The following is a 20,579-nucleotide window of genomic DNA, read 5'->3' as shown; positions in this document are numbered from 1 at the left end:
TATTGAATGCAATGGCATCTTGATTTAACCTTTGGATGCATTAGGTTTCTAATATAACCAAAGAGGGTGATGGCTGCTGGCAAGCAACCCAATGGAGGTAACCCTGTCACCTCTATCGTCTTTGCTCCCGTTCCATATGGGTTGGCTGCAGTTTACTGCAGCACAGCATTGATGGGGAAATGAAGGAATTTTTCTGTTTTTCACCAATCAAACAAAACCATGGAATTGTTGGTTGCTTGCTTCTATTCTCTCGTTTTTTTTTTTTTGAAAAAAATAATTATTTAGGTAAAAAAACATATATAGCATCTACTCTCGTGCTCTCATTCCTATATACGTAAAAAAAAACAAAAAATAATATATAATAATTTAAAAAATAAATTTCCATGTGACAATTTTAATTGGGTGCGCACAATAAATGGGTGCACCTAGTTTCTTCCCTATAGATGTATATAATATTATGGACAATTCATTACAAACAAAAATTAAAGATATTAATGAGTCAACTTATTTATAACTATAGTCTATCAATGATAGATAATGACGTTTCAATATGTTATTATGTTTTCAAAGAAGACACTATATACTATATATATATACGAAAAAATCAACAAAAAACTAGTTGTAGAGTGAAAAAGCTATAAGATGACTCGTCATTCAGAACACAGATGTTAAACAGAAAGCACAAACACTGTAACAACAAAATACCAAGAGCAAGAAATCAAGTAAAGACACTAGGAAGTTGGTAACCCAATTCAATAAAAATCCACCTACATCTGGGGGGCGGGTGTGAGATTACTCTCTTAACTTGGAAAGGAGTATGATTGCAGCAGTTACCAGCTCTTTTGCTAGCACTTATTGCCTAACTAACCTGCTTAACCTGATTCAACCCTGAATACTTACATTTCAACAACATACTGAATAGATTACTCGAAACTTAACACATTTACATTACAGGGTTTTAAACATTGTTCATACATACATTTATGTACAGCTTAGTGAGCCCAACATACAACATTAGTCCCTATATGATAGACACATGTGTACTAACAATTACAGAGTCATCAATTTCTTCAACCTGTGTCTTTGAGTGGCAGAGCAACAACAAATTATCTTCTGGGAAGTGACCGCTACCTGGGGGGAGGGAGGGGGAGGGGGGGATATTTGAAAACTGAGCTAGAAGCCCAGTGAGTGACTAGCTTTTAAAAACATAAACTATGCATTAAACCTGGAAATCAGTACTGAAAGCTTAAATTGAGCATAACTGATGACGGGAAATTAGATGTCAATTACTTCGACAATTAAAATTTCGTGGACGCAATATGCGATGCATGTTCTTAATGTATGTGTTAATTATCATGCGTCGTGGTCATGCATTGGAATGACTTTGCGTTACAAATGTATGCGATGACCATGCATCCTGTCACAAGTTTTCTTGCGCTCACGCCAAGTATAACGTGAACACAAGTTTCTCGGGTGATCCGAGGTCGAACTCAGGCACTTGTAGCAAGATGTATGCAGTAATGTGCATGCGGCGGTTGAATAAAAGAATGATGGAGGGGGTTTCTATGCTAACACTACTCCTAATCCTAACTAACAAACAATGCAATGAGAATATGAAAGAGAGATAGATACACGACAACTCTTGACATGAAGTAAATGGATGGAAAAATAGATAAAATGTGGAGATGTCTTCATTGCAACCTTTAAGAGTGACCGCAAGGGAAACCTTAGTCAATGCAAGCCATGCTGTCATGCCACACACACTTAAGCCTAATTCTAGGACGTATGTGATGTATATGCGAAAGTGCCGAGAAGCCTATGCTAGCCTAAACCCCTATAACCCACTCACGTGCTCTCGCCGCATGAGCGTGATGACCATATATCACCACCATATCCTACTTCCTAGACACATGCAATATCCTATCCGTAGGGTGCATACGCTATGTGATGGCAAACAGAACTTATTCCTAAGTCTCCATTCTTGCTTATGAAAACCTAATCTAGCTCTTTCGAGCATCGATTCTAACCTAGCTCTCTTGAGTCTTAGGTTCTTTCTTTAGACTCTCTCCCGAGTAGCTCTAAAGGTGCAATGGATGCATACATAAGACAAGGTAACCGCATGAACTTGGCTAACGTAAGATTATTCCTATCTCTAGTGAATACTTGTTTACAATGCTTAATGCGACTAACCACTTACCCTCCCGGGCAGTTAGTTGTTGCTAACTCTACTCATGGACAAGTGTGCTACAGCTTCACACTAAGTAAATAAGGTTTTCTCATACACTCACGCAACACACACCTTCCGATGGTTTGCTACATGCTTCATATCTCTAATCCACATGACTAAGTATGCGGTACTCTAGCAATCTCACTAAGTGATGTAATGAAGTTATGGATGCTAAGTAAAGAAAGGTGGAGAGGGAATCGAAGGAAACATAGAAATGCATTGAACACATAATGTATTAATTCCTTGATCACAAAATGTAATATAATACAATATAAGAAAATAAGAGAAAATGAAATGACCAGCTGGAAGCAAAGACTTGCTTCCAGCGGATGTGCGTTAAGGCTTTCGGTGGTGCTATGGATGGGCGGTGGAGTTGACTCTCCCAAGATCTAGCTCCGGTTGTAGGCTCCGGTCGTCACTCGGAATGGATGAAGGAGGTGAAAAACTCTCAAGCTTCTTTTCATGCATTTGTCTGGATCGCAAGGATAAATCCTAGATGATTGAAATTCTGCTCATCGGTTTCTTTATATAGAGCTTGAATCGCCAATAGCATTAATGGACTGCTGTGATTCTGACATTCGTGGCGCATTTAGTCTTTTCTGAATCTCTACTGCTAGCGGCGTGATAGGTGAAATGTCAACATCATTTTTTGATTTTCCTGAGATATGTGTTGATGCGTTCATTCCACCAACCTTGCGTCGATCCCATTAGTATGCGTTATCGTGTAGCCACAATCATCTAGTGCCGCATTTGCTTCTGTCTCTTATACACATCTAGATGTGTATAAGAGACAGACCTTGCGTTGATCCCATTAGTATGCGTTATCGTGTAGCCACAATCATCTAGTGACCGCATTCGTTTAATACCACAACTCTACACGATGACCGCAATTGCTTGACAAGCGAAACTCCCATGCGATGGACGCATGCGACTGATTACCACAACACCGATGCATTGATCGAATGCGTTCGCCTTTATGATGGAGAGTTTCTCCACATGCGGTCGTCTATGCGGTGGCTCGACTTCCGCGTTTGCGTTTACTTCCTGCATTAGCTAAACTCATTTTCTCATGAATTCCTAATATAATTTCTGCATATTCTGCTTAACATCCCTCATAATTCTAAATAAAAGGCCTAAGATGACATGCAGAACACTTAATAAACAGTAAACACATAAAACATAGCACAACATAATACATCACAATGTATTCACGCTAGAATATAACTGGCTATTTCTCATTTGAGAGTGGTGAAAAAGTATAACAACATACAGCAGAAGTATCAAGGATCCATAAGCTTTCTAATTCATTAATTTTAGCAAAAACTAAAGCATGCTCTTCTAAAAAATGGGTTTTCTGAACATACCTCTGATGAACTCTTCAAGATAACGCCTGTTCAGTTGTTGTCTACTCTTGTTATCAACGTGAACCACCTCAAAGCCTTTCTTACTATGCTCTTGAAGCTTTAGGCAGAGTTGTGGGACTCAAGAACAGCTTGGAGAAGTGAAGAAACCAGAGAAACTCACAGCAGCATAGCTGAAGAAGACAACTTCTTCTTTAAAGAAAATTCTTTCGAAATTCTGTTCATTATACTTTTCTCCAATAACTCCATTCTACTTTATATAATAGATGAACATGCAAAGTGATGGACTGCATGGCTTGCAACTCATACTTGAAGAATCAAGATCAAGAAGATAATGCATTTTGTGTGAGCATAAAGATGATGGTGATAGAAAATACCCATTTTCCATTTTTGTGAAACATGCAAAAACGATTTTTCATTTTCTTTTTAAAACAAAAGCAAAAATGATATTAAATCATTTTAATACAAAATTTAATTTTCTTAAATTAATTTCATAAATTAACTTAAAAAATCAATTAATTTAATATCAAATATTAAATTAATTTTTGCACAATAATCATCCTGTCTCTTATACACATCTAGATGTGTATAAGAGACAGCTATATCTTGTTCCTTAAGTTCCTACTGATTCTCTAATGAACAATTCTGATTCATAATCTCTATGAATCAAATCTTTTCTCTATCATGAGAAGGCGGGGCCCTGATGTTCAAGACCTGGAGCTGTCTCTTATACACATCTAGATGTGTATAAGAGACAGGATCATGGGCTCCAACGATTCGAGATTAATCAGCTAAACTCATTAGTCCGATCTAACCCCCATTCGTTAACTAATGGGAAACTCCACTATAGCCCATAGTTGAACTCCCTTCCCTGTAGATATATTATGTCCACTTAATAACCATAATCAGTAAGTCGATCCTTCACAGGTTGTTCGTAATCACAGCTAGGTCAAAAATACCGTTTTGCGCTTGTGACTACATCTTGTTCCTTAAGTTCCTACTGATTCTCTAATGAACAATTCTGATTCATAATCTCTATGAATCAAATCTTTTCTCTATCATGAGAAGGCGGGGCCCTGATGTTCAAGACCTGGAGTCAGTACTTAAGAGAACAACCTATCTACTAACCCTAAATAGGGTAAGAGTGAATTCTATCTTGCAAGGCTATGTCCCCAGCTATTCATCCGATCTTATCCCTAAAATGGTAAGCTTATTGATCAATGCTGTTGGGCCATTCTCATCGTTTATAGATCAAAGGATAATCCTGAACAATCAGGAGTTCATAGTTAGCTTAGGATTAAGATCGAGTTAACCTAGGTTATATAATAAATGAAATAGTCAAATTTAACAGTAAACAATCGTTATAAAGAAAAGTGACTATTTTCGTGGTCTAGTCTATATACAAACTCATTGCATAGGATGCCCCCACTCTCATGTCTCAACATGAAGGATTTGTGGATCACATCGTTTGTAGCACTTTACAATTTGTAACAACTATAGAGTGGGCCGCATCCAATAGTGTTACCAGGATGAGATACCTAATTTCATCCATATACTTATTAGACCATTTAAGCTATATACTGTCAACTTGATTCTGTTTATGTTACTACATAAAGTTATAGTATCTAGACTATAGCCAATGATGCATTTATTGGATTTGCATAATAAGATGCAAAATCAACAAGTCATTGTTATTGATTAAATAGAATGTTTAACACGAATTGCGAGTTCTAGGACATTCCCAAGTAGCTCGTAAGCTTTACTCTTTACTCCAGCCTCACTGGTTCATTGTATGGCCAGGGAAGGAAGCCTCCACTCCAACCCTCTAAGTAATCCCTAAGTTAAGGTGCGACGCCTTCGTCCACTACCCTCACATAGCCTTACTCAACAAATCATAGGGTTAAGGTGTGACTTCTTTGTCCATACCTTCCTCCAGTGTGACGCCTTCATTCAACACCTGAAGTGTGACTCCTAGGATTCATGACTATTTTGTTCAATGTCTTTCCTTAAGGTATGACTCTTCTGTTCGTCACTTGATGTGTATGGCTCTTCTGTCCAAGTCCAAGTAGCCATAAGCTCTCATAGCCTTACTTCCAGTTCCAACTCATATCTAGTCCTTGGCTCAAGTACCTTCTCCTTTGGTCCCTCAGTACTGAGCCTCTCATACTTCTTAAGGCACAATCTTAGCTCTACTAGGATTCAAGAACTCAATAGCACCTAGGGCTATCGCTTATTTATGGCTAGTGAAACACTTAGCCATTCATTCACACGTCACAGTCAATGCATAATAAACATCATATAAGTATGTTCAATAAACATAAGTTGAACAATCATTCATAAAACTTTTAGAAAACATTTAGAGTCACTCACAGTCTTTGATATCAACCCTCCAATGCCCAACACCAATAGGCGTTGAGTACTTAGCCGAATTTTCAAGCTTTAACTTGACTAGGAAACATCTTCTTCACCATGTGTCCATCCCCATGCGTTCATGTCTTGCCTTAGGTATTCAAGCCTTCTATGCGTTCAAGCATCCAACCCACACCTACAACCCATCACATGGCCCATCGCATAGCAACCTTTGCACCAATTGTTTAGCTCATGCGCCCAACTTGTGGCACATCAACACATACTCGATGCGTTTACCTAATCGCACGCCTCATGCTTCAGCACAACCTTGCACCAACATATCCTTTGCATGTAACTCAGCCTTCAACACATGCATTCAACATCACAGTCTGGCCCTTCAAGCTGTTTGCTTGTTCAACCCAAGCAGCTGCCTGCTTGTTCAAATATTCCAAATTCAACTTACAATTTTAATAACTAATTTTTCAGGCCTTTTATCAAGAAATTTCCTTCTACAAACTTGCTCCAAAATGGCTTAGCAAGCTTACCTAAAATTTCAGCTCAGAACTTCTCGTGGTTTGGCTGAAATCCTCAAATCATTGAGACTGGCCCAAGCTTACCCGAGAGCTCGACCTTCAGCCAGATTCTTCACTCTCCAGCTCGAATCCTCTAGAATTCCCTTCCGACAATTTAACCTCAGTAACTAGACATACTCAAAGTTTGAATGGCTCTAGAATCACTCCATTTGCATGAGTAAATTGCTCAATCCCTCTCTTCAAATCAAAGCTTCCCTTTTATACTAGCAGCTGCATGTTAACCCTTCTATATTAAGCTGCCACCTCATCCTTAAAAAGATAACAAAAAACCTGAGTATGACAGCTGGCTTAGCTGATCAATCACTATGTTGATCCTTTACTCTTGGTCATCAATGCAAGGGTTAGCTCTCAAGGAAATGCTTGCAACCACATGGCCACATGCCTCTTTCACACAATGCATCGCCCAACTTGGCCAATGCATAGCTCACTTTAAGGCTATCGCATCCCTCTTTTGGTTGCATACTCCTAAGCCAACACATGTCCTAGCTCATGCATAGCTTAGTCTAAACATATCATCAACCAAACGTCGCATGCCTCATGTACCTTGTGCCAAGACTGCCAACGCTTCAAATCATTCGCACAACCTTTCTTGCTTCATCGCATAACTCTAGCATGCACCGAGTATCAATGTCTTGCGCTCAACGCTGCACATTGGTCAGCGCACACGCCCAGCCTCAACACTCAACTCCTTGCACTCATCGTCTAGCCCTATGCACATCGCATACCCCATCGTCTAGCATTCAACGCCTATCGTCTAGCGCCTATCGCTAGCACCTATCGTCTAGCGCCTAACGTGTAGCCCTATATGTTCACCCTCGTGCAATGCCTCAACATCCAGAGCCTTGCTCGCGCGCAACTGAGTGCTTCCTCGCTTGCCTTGGCCTACTCGTTGCACGATGGATTTTCCTTGCTGCATGATCACGCAAACCTTAGCGTATCCCTTGTATACGTGCGCTAGGCTTAGTGCCTAGCCTTGCGCCAACGCCCAACATGCCTTGCCCGCATACTCACGAACCTTGCAAGCTTCTTGCTGTCGCATGCCTTGTCAACACATCATGAAAAATCCTTCAACTCATACATTCATCCTTAGTTCCGGCATAGTTTGTCCTTGGCTTCAACACTTAGCCTCATGCAACCTTTACAAGCCTTAGTTGCTACACACAATGCCTCATGCATCAATGCTTCCCAACAGCAACGCATGCCTATTCTTGGCTTCTATAATTTTTCACTTGTTAAACTATCTAAAACTCACCCAAGAGTAGGTGTTTCCAATACTTGGAGTTTTCTTCCTCCATCTTCCTACTTTCTTTATTTCCTTTCACAACTTTACTTTAACATGCCCATTACTCACTTATGTAGGAAAAAAGGAGTATGGGGTTTACACAATGTGCCCAAGAAAGATAATCCACTAATATTAAAGAGTCAAGTAATTACAACATAGTACTTATTTGTAATACAACAACTACTACAATGACTTACGTAGAGTCCAACTCATAGATCACCTAGACTCCCTCTAAATGACTCCCTCTTAGACAAACTTAGGCTCCCTCTGACTTTATTAATATTAGTACTGAACAATTCAACTTCTGACAGTGTGTGAGACTCCTCTCCAACGATCTTATCTTTCCTCTTACTCAGTGAACTCCCTTTACTGACGAATCTTAGGTATTTCCTAAGATGGAGAACTCCTTGTCGTAAAATAAAGTCTTAGGCTCCCCTTAAGATCGAGAATCCCTTTTTAACAACAGTGCCTTAGACTCTCCCTAAAACAAAAATTATCTTCAAGGTCTTGCAATTTTCAAACAAATGAGATTGCACAGTGGAATCCAGTGAATAAAGATAAAAAATATGATGTTGCACAATTCGATCACCAAGTACAAAAACACTATCCAATGATAATCAAATGTGGCAATCCTAAATGTATGCCACTATTCTTATTTTAGAAATCGTGGCCAAGAAAGGAAACAAAATACTCATTTGGAAAGAGAACAAGATAAAATCAATATGTAGAATATTTCCAGATAAGGAAAGAAAAATATATAACAGGAAATAATATCTTCTGTGATAGTTGTTAAGACAACATTTGTGACAACTGCAAAGACCACCACGAGCAACCTTAAAAAAAAATATAAAGTTGATCAACAAAACTTTAACAAACTCCTCCTTCGGCTAATTTTTTTTAAGGCAGAATCAACAAACAACAACCAACCAACATAACGAAAGTTATCGGAAATAAAGTCTATACAAGAACAACAACAACAGAAAAGACAGAGGTCTTTACAACATCAAAATGACACATTAAAACAATCAGCCAGTCAGAACCCAAACCATCAAATTGTCTCCCCCTTTTTGGCTTAAAAAAAAAACCGTAGATCAATCTCCCCTGTGAGAAGAGGAACAACCACCAGACTTGGATAAAATAGCCCTCATCAAATGCAGCACTTCGTCAACCTTTGAATTTCGCTTTTGAAGCTTCTGCATAAAACTATCAATACCACGAGATTCACTGGATAACAGGTGCAGAATGCAAATCCAAATGTAACGTCCCAAATTGCAAGAAAATTTAAATTAATTACCCCTTATTTAAATTTAAATTTATGAGAGAAATTTGAATTTCACAGGAGAGATTTGAATTTATTAATTTGAATTTCATGTGAGAGAATTGAATTTACTTTGGGGGATTTCGAAGTTGGATTTAACTTGAGAAAATATGGATAAATTATTGTGGATTTTAGATCCTAAATTGGATAAAATATTTTGGAAGTTTGAATTGAATTTGTGGAAGTTGAGATTTAAGAAGGAAAACGAAATATATATATATATTGTATATATGTATTTAGTAAAGGATATTAGGGTCATGTTTTGAAAAAGGGAAAGAAAGAATATATTTATTTATATATTTGAACCCCTAAGGAAACGTGCAAGTAAAAGGGGGAAAAAAAAAAGAAAGAATAAGAAAGTCTTCTTCCTCAGCCGACTCTCTCCTCTACAGCCAAGCCCACGCCTTTCAGGCAGTAGTCGGGAGCCTTCACACTGGCACATCCAAACCCTCGGACTGGCGTCTAAACCCATTCCGTTGCCAGATTTCACCACGTCTTGTTGGAAACTGGATTTTAGGTAAATTGTGGTTTTCGAGTATCTCAAATACCTATTGAATTTCAGCTTCATTTGAGTGATACCCATAATATTTCAGAATTTTAGATTTGAGGTTCTGAGAAAATTTGGAATCGTCAGCGTGCTGTCCAATCGATTTGGAAGTGGTTTCAGTAAGATTTTAGTAAGTTATAAGGCTCCGTGTCCTTTTGGATTAATGGTAATGGTTGAAAATTAAGTTATTAAGGCTTCGTGCCCTTTTGAATTACCCTTTCTTTTCACTTAAATACAAGGGGATGATTTTCTATGCATGTAGTAATGTCCTAATAGTATAAGTTAGAAAGTTGGCTTGCTATTGTTGGTATAAAAACCTATGTTTTATGTTTTGTAGATTAACTTACATTATAAGGACAGTCCTGAATGTCCTTATGATCCATCATAGATTCTTTGTCATCACCGGATATACATTTTAAGTAAAAGTTTTTATGAAAAGATGTGCATTAAAATATTTCTTTAGTTGGCTTAACTAAATAGTTTCTATTATTGGTTTAACAACTTAAAAGGAGTTAGTTTGAGATTGTTATTTTATTTCAATATCATGGAAAGGAAAAACAAAAAAAAAAAATTATGAGATCAATTGGCACTAGTTTAACTCATGGAAGGACTTTTGGAAAGAAACAAATATTTCAGTTCAAAGATCTTGTAGCCTGTTAAAACTATATAGATAATGTAGAACGAAAAGGTGGTACATGTTTAAGCTATTGAATATGTTGTCCAAGTGAACTAAAGAATTGTGTTATGTTGTTCATTGGGGAATAAGATTAGTGGTACTAAAGGGAACTTTATCACATCACGACATGTAGATAAGCACGAGACTAGAGTTGCTTTATAGATAAGAAAGAGAAGGAGAAAAAACCATAGTTTTATTAAAAGTTACTAGGTATTAAGATTAAATGTTTCAAGATGAATTTTGAAAGAGTTAATAAGTGTTGATCACTTTTGTGGTACTGAAGATTGGTATAATGAGTAAGAATATTATGTTTTGGTTTCTTCATTTAACGTGCCTAAAAAGAAAGGTAAGAAAAAAAAATAGTACTAGTTGGGTTACAAGTGATAAATTGAAGAACTCTTCACAAGACATATGTAAGATGAATTTGTCAAGAAAAATCAAGATGATTGAAGATAAAGTTGTCATAAATTGGAAAAAAAGAACAAGTTGTTTGATTGAATTATTGTTCTTAAGGTACGTAGATTTTGATCTATGTTTTTGTTGCAATGAAAAAACTCAAGTTTAATTACCTTTGCCAAGAGGAAAAGTGTTTGGAGTTCAAAAGCAATGTTAACTTCTGGAGAATACTCTACTAATATTTGAGGTTTGGAATTGAATTGGAGATTACAAAAGGGTTACAAATAGTCACATGTCTTGTTAGGGTTATATTTTACTTGAAAAGTGGAAAATACATATTGAATTTAATAGCTTTAATAAAGATAAGTGTGAAGGAAAGAGAAGTGTTCAAGAAAGATTACTATTTTGAAAAGAAAGGAACTTAATATGTTCAAAACTCCTAGTTAAGTATGGTTTGGTCTTTAAAGACGTGGTATGAATGGTTATAAGGTATTGGTTTTGGTGTAAAAGAAGAATCTCTCGTTACCATTTGGAACTTTGGATCTTAGTGTTTGTTGGTTGAAAAGATAGCTTACTTAGGTTGTTGGTTGTAGAACTCAGTGTTAGCATGAAAATTTTATTCTCAAAATAAAAGATTAAGTAAAGACAATCAAGCATTGGGAGAGTGCTTAGTAAGTTTCTTTAAATTATAGTGGGAGAAATAATATTTATATGAAGATGTTTAATAATAATACTTTCTAGAAACTATGGAAATGGAAGAGATAAGGTTTTGTAAAAGAAGGGCAAAATTGCTTAAAGGTATTTATGAGTCTTAGAGATTTTGATTGTGGACACATATATTTAGAACAAGGAAGCAATGAAGCCATCAATTTGACTTGAAGGTGAAAGTAATCTTGCTCCAATTAAGGAACAAGTTATACGAGTGTTAAGGTTGAGTAAGTTAGATCTCTCAGAATGATCACTAACTCAATAATTGAACTTGAGTTGAGAGCAACCCCTATCCTTAAGGCTCTTCATAGAATGACTCTAGTAGAATTTAAGTAGCCTAAGTCACAAATACAAGAACTATTTAACAAAGTGTTTCATATGCATAATATTTCACCTTGAGGCACACCCATTTTGTTTATTAAGGAAAAAAAGAGGGATTCATGCAACTATGTATCAACTATTAAGAGTTGAAAAATGTAGCATAGCCAGGTTGTAGGGGATGCAGAGACTTTAAGAACCTTATTTTCAAAGATATTTCTTGACTTGTTCATATAAAGTTAAAAAATAATAATATGCGATTATTTTAGGACTAAAAAACAATATGATGATTGCCTCGAGTAAGTTTTACATCCTTTGACAGTAGAAAGCCTTATGTTGAATTATAATATGGAATTTAATTCCACAAAGTTGTTTTTCAGACACATAACTTCTAAAGAAGGCATTTTAGTCGACACTCCTAGAGTACATACCATTTTCAGTTGACTAAATTCACTATGTTATATATTTGGAAATTACATTGTGTATAGTATGGCCAATTGTTGTCCACGCAACGAGATTTTTATGTGCCAATATGACTAGTTAGATGCTTTTTTTTTTTTTTGTAAATAAGACTTCTGAACCCATGAAAGTTTTTGAAGTGAATGTGTAAAAGTACTGTCCAATATCATAAGTTTCATAGTTGTATATGGAAGAGGTTGTCACATTTATGAAGGTACCATTTTTAGTTATGTCAACTAGAGATTCCTATTCACTTTCAATTTTTAAAGGTGTCTTCAGAAAGCGTTAGATACTCGTTTAGAGTTCAACGCAGCTTTCCATCCCTAAATCAATGGTTAGACTCAGCATTTGAATTAGACTTTGGAGGATATGTCACAGCTTGCACCTTGGATTTTATAGGAAGTTGGAACTCCCACTTACAGTGGAGTTTGCTTATAATCACAATTATCAGGCTACTATTGACATGACTCCATTTGAAGCTCTGTATGTAAAAGTGGTAGGTTTTCTATGTACTGGGATGAGGTCAGTGAATGGAAATTGTTGGGCTCTGAGCTACTACAGACTACAAATGAGGCTATTTAGAAAATTAGAGCACCAACGCATACAACACAGAGTAGAAAGAAAAGTTATGATGAATTTAGGCGTAAACACCTAGAATTTGAGGTTGATGATAAAATGTTTTTGAAAGTAGTACTTATGAAGGGTGTTTTAGGTTTGGAAAGAAAGGGAGCTAAGCCTACGTTTTCATTGAACCACTTGAAATATTAGAACAAGTGGACTTTATGATGTCGTTTAGTGTCGCTCTCTACAGTTTAGTGTTTTCTATGTTTCTATGTCAAAGAGGTATGTGTTAGATCCATCTCATATAATTGACTACGAGCCCTTGCAATTGAATGATAATCTAAGTTATGAGGAGAAACCTTAAAATTCTTGCAGGGGGAAGTGAAAACTTTGCGCACTCATGAGATAGTACTGGTCAAGATTTTATGGTAGAATCACCAGTTCGAGGAAACAACATGGAAATGAGATGAGAGGACAGTACCTAGAGCTCTTTCAGGATTATAACTTTCAAGGACGAAAGTTTTTTAAAGAGGGAAGAATGTAATGTTTTGAATTTTAGGAAAATTAAAATGAATTACCCTTTATTTATTGGATTTTATGTTTCTTTAATTTTGGTTTTGAGCCAAACTAGAAAGATACTTAATTTAAATTTAGATTTTATGAGAGGAATTTGAATTTCAGGGGAGATATTGAATTTATTTTGGGGGATTTAGAAGTTGGAATTAACTTAAGAAAAGTTGAATAAATTATTGGGATTTTGAATCCTAAATTGGATAAAATATTTTCGAAGTTTGATTTGAATTTGTGGAAGTTGAGATTTAAGAAGGAAAAAGAAATATATACATACATATACACACACATATATATATATTTAAAAAGGAAAAAAATATATTTATTTATATATTTGAAACCCTAGGGAGCGTGTAAGTAAAAAAACGAAAAAAGGAAAGTCTTCTTCCTTAGTTGGCTCTTTCCCTCTATAGCCACACCCACGCCCTTCGTGCAGTAATTGAGAGGCACATGTAACGTGCCTAAAAAGAAATGGAAGAAAAAAAGAAACACTGCTGGTTGGGGTACAAGTGATAAAAGTGAAGAACTCTTCGCAAGACATATGTAAGATGAATTTGTCCTGAAAAGCTGAAATGTACATAAAATATTTATTATTTAAATCTACTTGTTGAAATGACTTGAATCTGTTTGTTTGGCGCTTCAAACAACCTAATACGGGTCTCGCACTATTTATTTAACATATTTATTTATTTGCAATTATTTACGTTTTTTACCATAGGATTTAGAGCAGTGCGATATATAAACTCTCTAACCTAGACGCACCGTTCTTGATGTAATTCTGAAAACATTCTCTCGAAATAATATTGTTCTCTCTCTGCCCGTGGACGTAGCTAACATAGTATTAGTGAACCACGTATATTTGTGTGTCGATCTTTCCTACTCTACGTTCCTTTTTGTATTCTTTAATTGTCGATTTCACAACAATGATTTTATAAGATTTGATGTGTTTGCTAGTGATTTTTAGGTTTTATGTTCGAGAATGAAATTAATATTCAAAATGAGCTAAAAAAAAAGATCAAATTATTCCTAAAGAAGTCAAAACCGAGCAATGGATCAAAGGGAGAGAAGAGAAGAAGAAAGAAAAGAAGAAGATGGGCAGATTTCTATCGTCCGTCATCTTTTGTCTGTCATTAAAAGAACACATAGCGCACATAGCAACTTGAAGGTGGTAGTTGCAATTAGACACAGTGTTACAACCCTACGAACAATGTAGCCTTACACTTTGGCCATAAAAAGCCAGTGTCGCTATGCTATAATCGAACGTTGCGACACTGCCTTTCCTTAATTAAAATTTCTACACTTTAAACTTTTTTTTCCTACTTAACCTAGGGTTTTTGGCCCGCCACCACATCGAATTTTGGAGTGTTTAAATCCTAGAGAGAGGGTTTAGAGCAGAGTATGGAGTAGCATCTATTTTGGTAACTATTTAACCTTTAATCTTTAGTTTTTAAAAATTATTGTCTATTTTTACTCTCTATTTTTTATCATATCTTTATTAAGTACAATGATTGAATTTTTAGCAAAGTTTCAAAAACAAAAACAAAACTTTAAAAGCTACTTTTTATAGTTTTTAAAATTTGACTTGGTTTTTTAAATCACTGGTAAAAAGTAGATAACAAATAAAGAAAATTGAGAATAAAAGTAGTGTCTATAGGCTTAATTTTCAAAAACAAAAAACAAAAAACTGGTTGCCAAACGGGACCATTATTATTTTTTTTTTTAATGTTGAAAATTAAGTCTATAAATACATTTTCTACCTTTAAATTTCTAATTTTGTTATCTACTCTTTATGAATGTTTTAAAAAACTAAACTAAAGTTTTAAAAAAATAGTTTTTATTTTTAAAATTTAGTTAATAATTCAACTCATGTATAATAAATTATCGTAAGAAATTGAGAAGAAATATGTTTGATTTTCAAAAATAAAAAATAAAAAATAAGATGATTACCAAATAGAATCGTAGAAATGGATGAAAATATCTGAATCAATAAAGGAGACTTTTAATTATGACTTGCGTAGGTTAAATTAACCATTTGATCCCATATATCTAAAATAGAAGTACTATTAGTTATGGAAAATGTCCATGAATATTCTAAATACTAATTTTTTTTCCCTTTAATTTTTCAAGTATTTAGAAGGAAATATATTGATTTATTCTTTAAAGAACGAAATAAATACTAACTTATAAGGAAGATCAAATATTTACCCAATTGAATGAAGACAAATTTATGGATTATGTCATTAATATATAGTTTATACCATTGGAAGTATGTTGGTTGTGTAAAAGGTAGATCAATCATTTATAGTATATTTTGATATTTTGAATTTTTATATGTTTATTTATTTGAGAAATGAACCGTAGTAAACTTAGTTCGATCGTAATTGGCATTATATTCTTCTCTAAAGGTCGGAGGTTCGACCTCCATCCTACCACTACATTCTACTGAAAAATAATGAGGGGTTGAAGTTCCAAATCTTGCCAGATGAGAGTAAAGAGAAGATTTAAATAAAGAGAAAGAAAGGAAGGAGTGATATCTAGAAAATAGATAAAAAAATAATTTAGAGTCTCTTTGTTAGAGAATTTAAGAGTAAAAATTTGAAATATAGTTACCCACTAATATTTAGTTGATAATAAACTATTATTAATTTATTTATGAATATGGTTTATGTTAAAAAAATTATATAATTATTATTTTGTTATATTATATAGTTTATAATACATTAAAAACATAATATATTTTTTAAACAATGCATTGAATTTATAATATAACAATTTATATTTTTAAATATTTGTATTTTTATTTAATATAATTTTGTATTCTAAAATTTAAAGTGCAAATCGAAATAAAATGAAAACATAAAATGTGGTTTTCAAAATTTGCATTATCACAAAATCTAATAACAGTTTCAAAAACAAAATTTGGATTATTTGTGAAACACATCATTGTTGAACTCAACATTTTCTACTAAACAAGCCTTATATTCTTAAAATTATTAATTACTTAATTATGGTAAAACGTCCAACCTTGAACTTCAATGGAAGAGTTACAGGTTAATTACCATTAAGTTGAAAGCTAATAAATATTGAAGAAAATATTTAATAAACGAGAAAAATAATCACATGAAAAATTATATTTTGGGTATATCCGTACATATTTTTAGTTGGCAATTTGATTGATCGTATTTGCAAAATGGGTAGGAGCTAAAAGATTTTTGCAAATATAGTAATTGTGTTTTAATCCTTTTGTGATATTTCTGTTATTTATATTTTAGCCAGCTTTTCTTTTCCTTTATTTTTTGCTTGAAGCTTTTCATTGTCGATTGAATTCCTATCCATTTTAGTTTATTTGCTTCTTTCTTTTCTTCTTGTTTCAATTTTCTTTATAATTAAAACTCGTTCTAACACTTATTTATTTAAGAAAATTATTTTAAATAGAAAATTATTAAAAATATTTTCAAATATAATAAAATGTATCCGTCTAACTAATAGACACTTATCTATCAATGATAGATGATAGTGGTCCATCAATGTCTATCAATATCTATCCGTGATAAATATTTTGGTTCATTTAACTATATTTGAAAACAACTCATCGCTGCTATTTTGTAAAACCAAAAAGAAGAGATTGACCAAATAAATTTTCATTCCAAACATGGGCAAAAAGAGCCAGAAACAAAGAAAATTGGTTTAAATAATATTTCGGTCACTGTCATTTTAATTTATTTAGTCCCAACACCTATTTATTTATTTTTCGTTTTTTTTTGTTAGGTTTCTATAGTTGGCAATATTTGTCTAAGTCGTAATTTAGTGCTTCTGCAGCTGATGTTGGACGAAATATCTTAACACTCGTGGTTTCCGACAGTTGTTATTATATCAAGATGCAATTCCTGCCGATCTTTTTGTTTCCTTATCGGGAAGTTTTTGCCATTCCTTCTCTGGAATTGTTTTTCCTTTTTTGTGGGAGTCAGAATTGTTTTAGGGTTTCCTTATATGTTCCTTTGGATATTTAAGGGTTGTGATATTGATTGCTAGGATTGAAAATTTTGTGAAAGAGAAATGATTGTTTGCCGCGTGTGTGAATTCTTGAGGGGTTGTTTCTTCTGTGTCATTCGAGGAGAAGGTTAAGTGTCTGTTACCTAGATGTTCTCATATAGAGAATATTGTTCAAGTTCATAGTGAAGCCGGAAATAGTTCTCAAACCTAGGGGCAGCCTAGGTTCATATAATGAAGTGATCTTCACATGAAGCAAGAAAGATAAACAACACATTGAAAATGAGTCTCTCATTTAGAGGGAGCGCCTAAGTGTCCATCCACTATTGTATCAATTCTTCGGAAGAGCCCAAGTAATATAGATAGGGAGTCTCACACTTGGGAGGAGCCTAAGTTTTAGTTCGAGAGTAGAGCTAGACATGTGTCTCTATTATTGTTAGAATCCATTGATAAGTACAACATTGTTATTGATTTATTTTATACTAGTAGATTTATCTTTCTTGGGCATATTGCCTCCTAATTCACCAAACTAGTTTAACAATTTATGTGTTCGTTTTGTCTGCTTTATCCTCTTTGTAATTTACTATGGCATCATTGTGTTTAACATCATTCATACCTTCCTATATTTTTCATTTTTAGTAAACAACAATTATATACGTTACAAATGACAAGTACTCTTAAAATAATAATAATAAGGATAAATAATACAAAATACTCCTATACTCATACTATGTCAAAAATATCCTTGAAATTCTAAAAATTTAAAAATCCCTTAAACTTAAAAGGAAGAAAGTTAAAAAATATCCATATGGTTAGCATATGAACATAAATCATTACTATTCTGTTTACTTCTCATATTTTCTTCTATTTTCTCCCATCTCTTTTTTATTACATCTCTTACTCTTGTTTCTTTTGTTAATTATTTGACATTTATTTATCTAAAAAATCAAATAAATAAAACTACTCAATTCAGTTAAGATAAATGGACTATATCAAGAAGAAGAGAGAATAATAAAAGTGCTAAAGAATTTTATGACTTAAATATTTTTAAAAGATTTATGTGAGTAGTTAAGTGTGTGCGGCATAGATAAATGCAGTCTTTTTTTTTACTATTTAATTTTGATAGGTCTTAAAGGGATATATTGAATTTATAATTTGTTCTAAAATTGATTCTGTTTTAACTCAAAAAAATTTCAAACAAATCGCCACTATATTAATAGTTAGAGTATTTTTAAACTTTTTTTTTTTTTTTGAAATTTTAGAGTTATTTTTGCAACGATGTAATGACGATTTTTGTTCATATACTAACCGTAAGAGTATTTTTTTTAAAACGTTTTAAAGTTTAATTGTATCTTTAAACTTTTTGAGAGTTCAGATGTATTTTTAAAACAAAACACTAACAATTTTTATCTAAAATTAACGGTAAGGTTACTTTTGAACTCTTTTTTAAAGTTTTAAGGGTTTTTTTTTTTTTAACTCTTTTTGAAAGTTTAATGGTGTTTTTGAAACATTTGAAAGTAAAAGGATATTTTTAACAACAAAGTAGAAAGGGCAAAAATATTTTTTTATAATTTAGTCTAACAATAATAATAAGATTAAAATACTATTTTGGTCCTCATATTTTGAAGTTTGTTTAATATAGTATATGTACTTTCAATTGTCCAATTTTAGTCACTGTACTTTAAATAAATTTTAAATTTAGTCCACCAAAATTAAATTTTACTGAAATATTTTCATGTAAGAAAATAGAATATGTGAGTATATTTTAGAAATTTATGGCATAAGTACTAATAGATAACAAAAAGTTTTTCGAAAAATCAACAATAAACTAAGATATTAAATTTAAAATCTATTAAAAGTATAAAGATTAAAATTGAATAAACTTGAAAGTATAGAGACTAAAATGATATTTTCTGACTCATAATAATTATTATGTTATAAACGACAATGGAGCAAATTAAGGGGAGTTCGATAAAGGTAACAATTTTAATGCTCTTTCTCTCTTCCCATTTAACTCCAAGTTGGCAGGTAGGGTTGCATCGTCAACCCGGCCTTACGGAAGAAAATCTAGTACTACATAATACCAATTCATTCCATTTATTATTTAACATGTCATTAAATAACTTTTTAATTTATTATTTATTTATTTTATAAATTCTACATAATTATTAAATATTAAGATTGTGACACGTAATGAATGGAGGTAGTATAATTTTTTTTATACAACAGTGGTACTAGAAATTTTCAATTTTTAAAATATAACTTTTTAATCTTCAAACTTTAAATAATGGTAATATGACATTTTAATTTAAGAAAAATAGTTTTCAAAAATTATAGATTCTCTTGCATCCTAATCTCTCCTCCCCCCCTAAATGAGGGTGCATAAAAGGATAAATGGGAATTTTATTTTGAGAAAGAAAGTTAGGCTGCATTTGGCATTGCATAAGATATGTCGAACACCATTTGAAAAAAAATCTCAACTGTTTTTACATTTGGTAAAACATATTTAATTTAAATCTATTAAAACCACTTTTAAAAACATATTTTCTTAGCTTTCTACACCTTTTCTTTCATTCTCTCTTTACCATTGATTCATTCATGCTATTTCTTGATCAAATCTTGAAGGAGATGTTACGTTAAGGAAAGCAATCTAGTTTAGTTTAGGTAAATTCTTAATTTTCTTGGTATGAGGCTGAATCTTTAATAATTTCTCATATAATATCTTGAATTCTATAATAAACGCTTGCTGAAATTGATTCTTAAATGTGAAATAACTTCTATGCATTGGATTTAAGAATTTTTGGCCAACTTTTTCTAAATGAATGCTATAAATAATAGCATGTCTATGTGTTTAATTACTTAGGGCAACCTGTAACACCCCCAGAGTTTTTTTTTTTTCAAGAATGAACTTTCGAGGATGAAAGTTCTTTGAGGAGGGAAAAATGTAACACCCCGCACATTTTTTTAGTAATAATGTAATTTCACTAACTTTATTATTTGGAATTTCAGTAATTGGTATCAGTTGGAGGGAATTTTGGACTTCAAGTGTAAGTGCGGGAATTTAATTGTTGGCGTGAAATTTTTCAAATTGGAAATTAATGACAGAAATTAATTTTCTTTTGAAAGGGAAAGGAATTTAATAGTACAAAACGGAAAAAAATTAAATGTAATTATATTTATTTCCTCTTTTGTTTTATTATTATTATTGTTGTTGTTTTTTTTTT

Source organism: Benincasa hispida, chromosome 8 (genome assembly GCF_009727055.1).
Source record: "Benincasa hispida cultivar B227 chromosome 8, ASM972705v1, whole genome shotgun sequence".
Taxonomy (NCBI): domain Eukaryota; kingdom Viridiplantae; phylum Streptophyta; class Magnoliopsida; order Cucurbitales; family Cucurbitaceae; genus Benincasa; species Benincasa hispida.
This window is presented reverse-complemented; position numbering follows the sequence as displayed.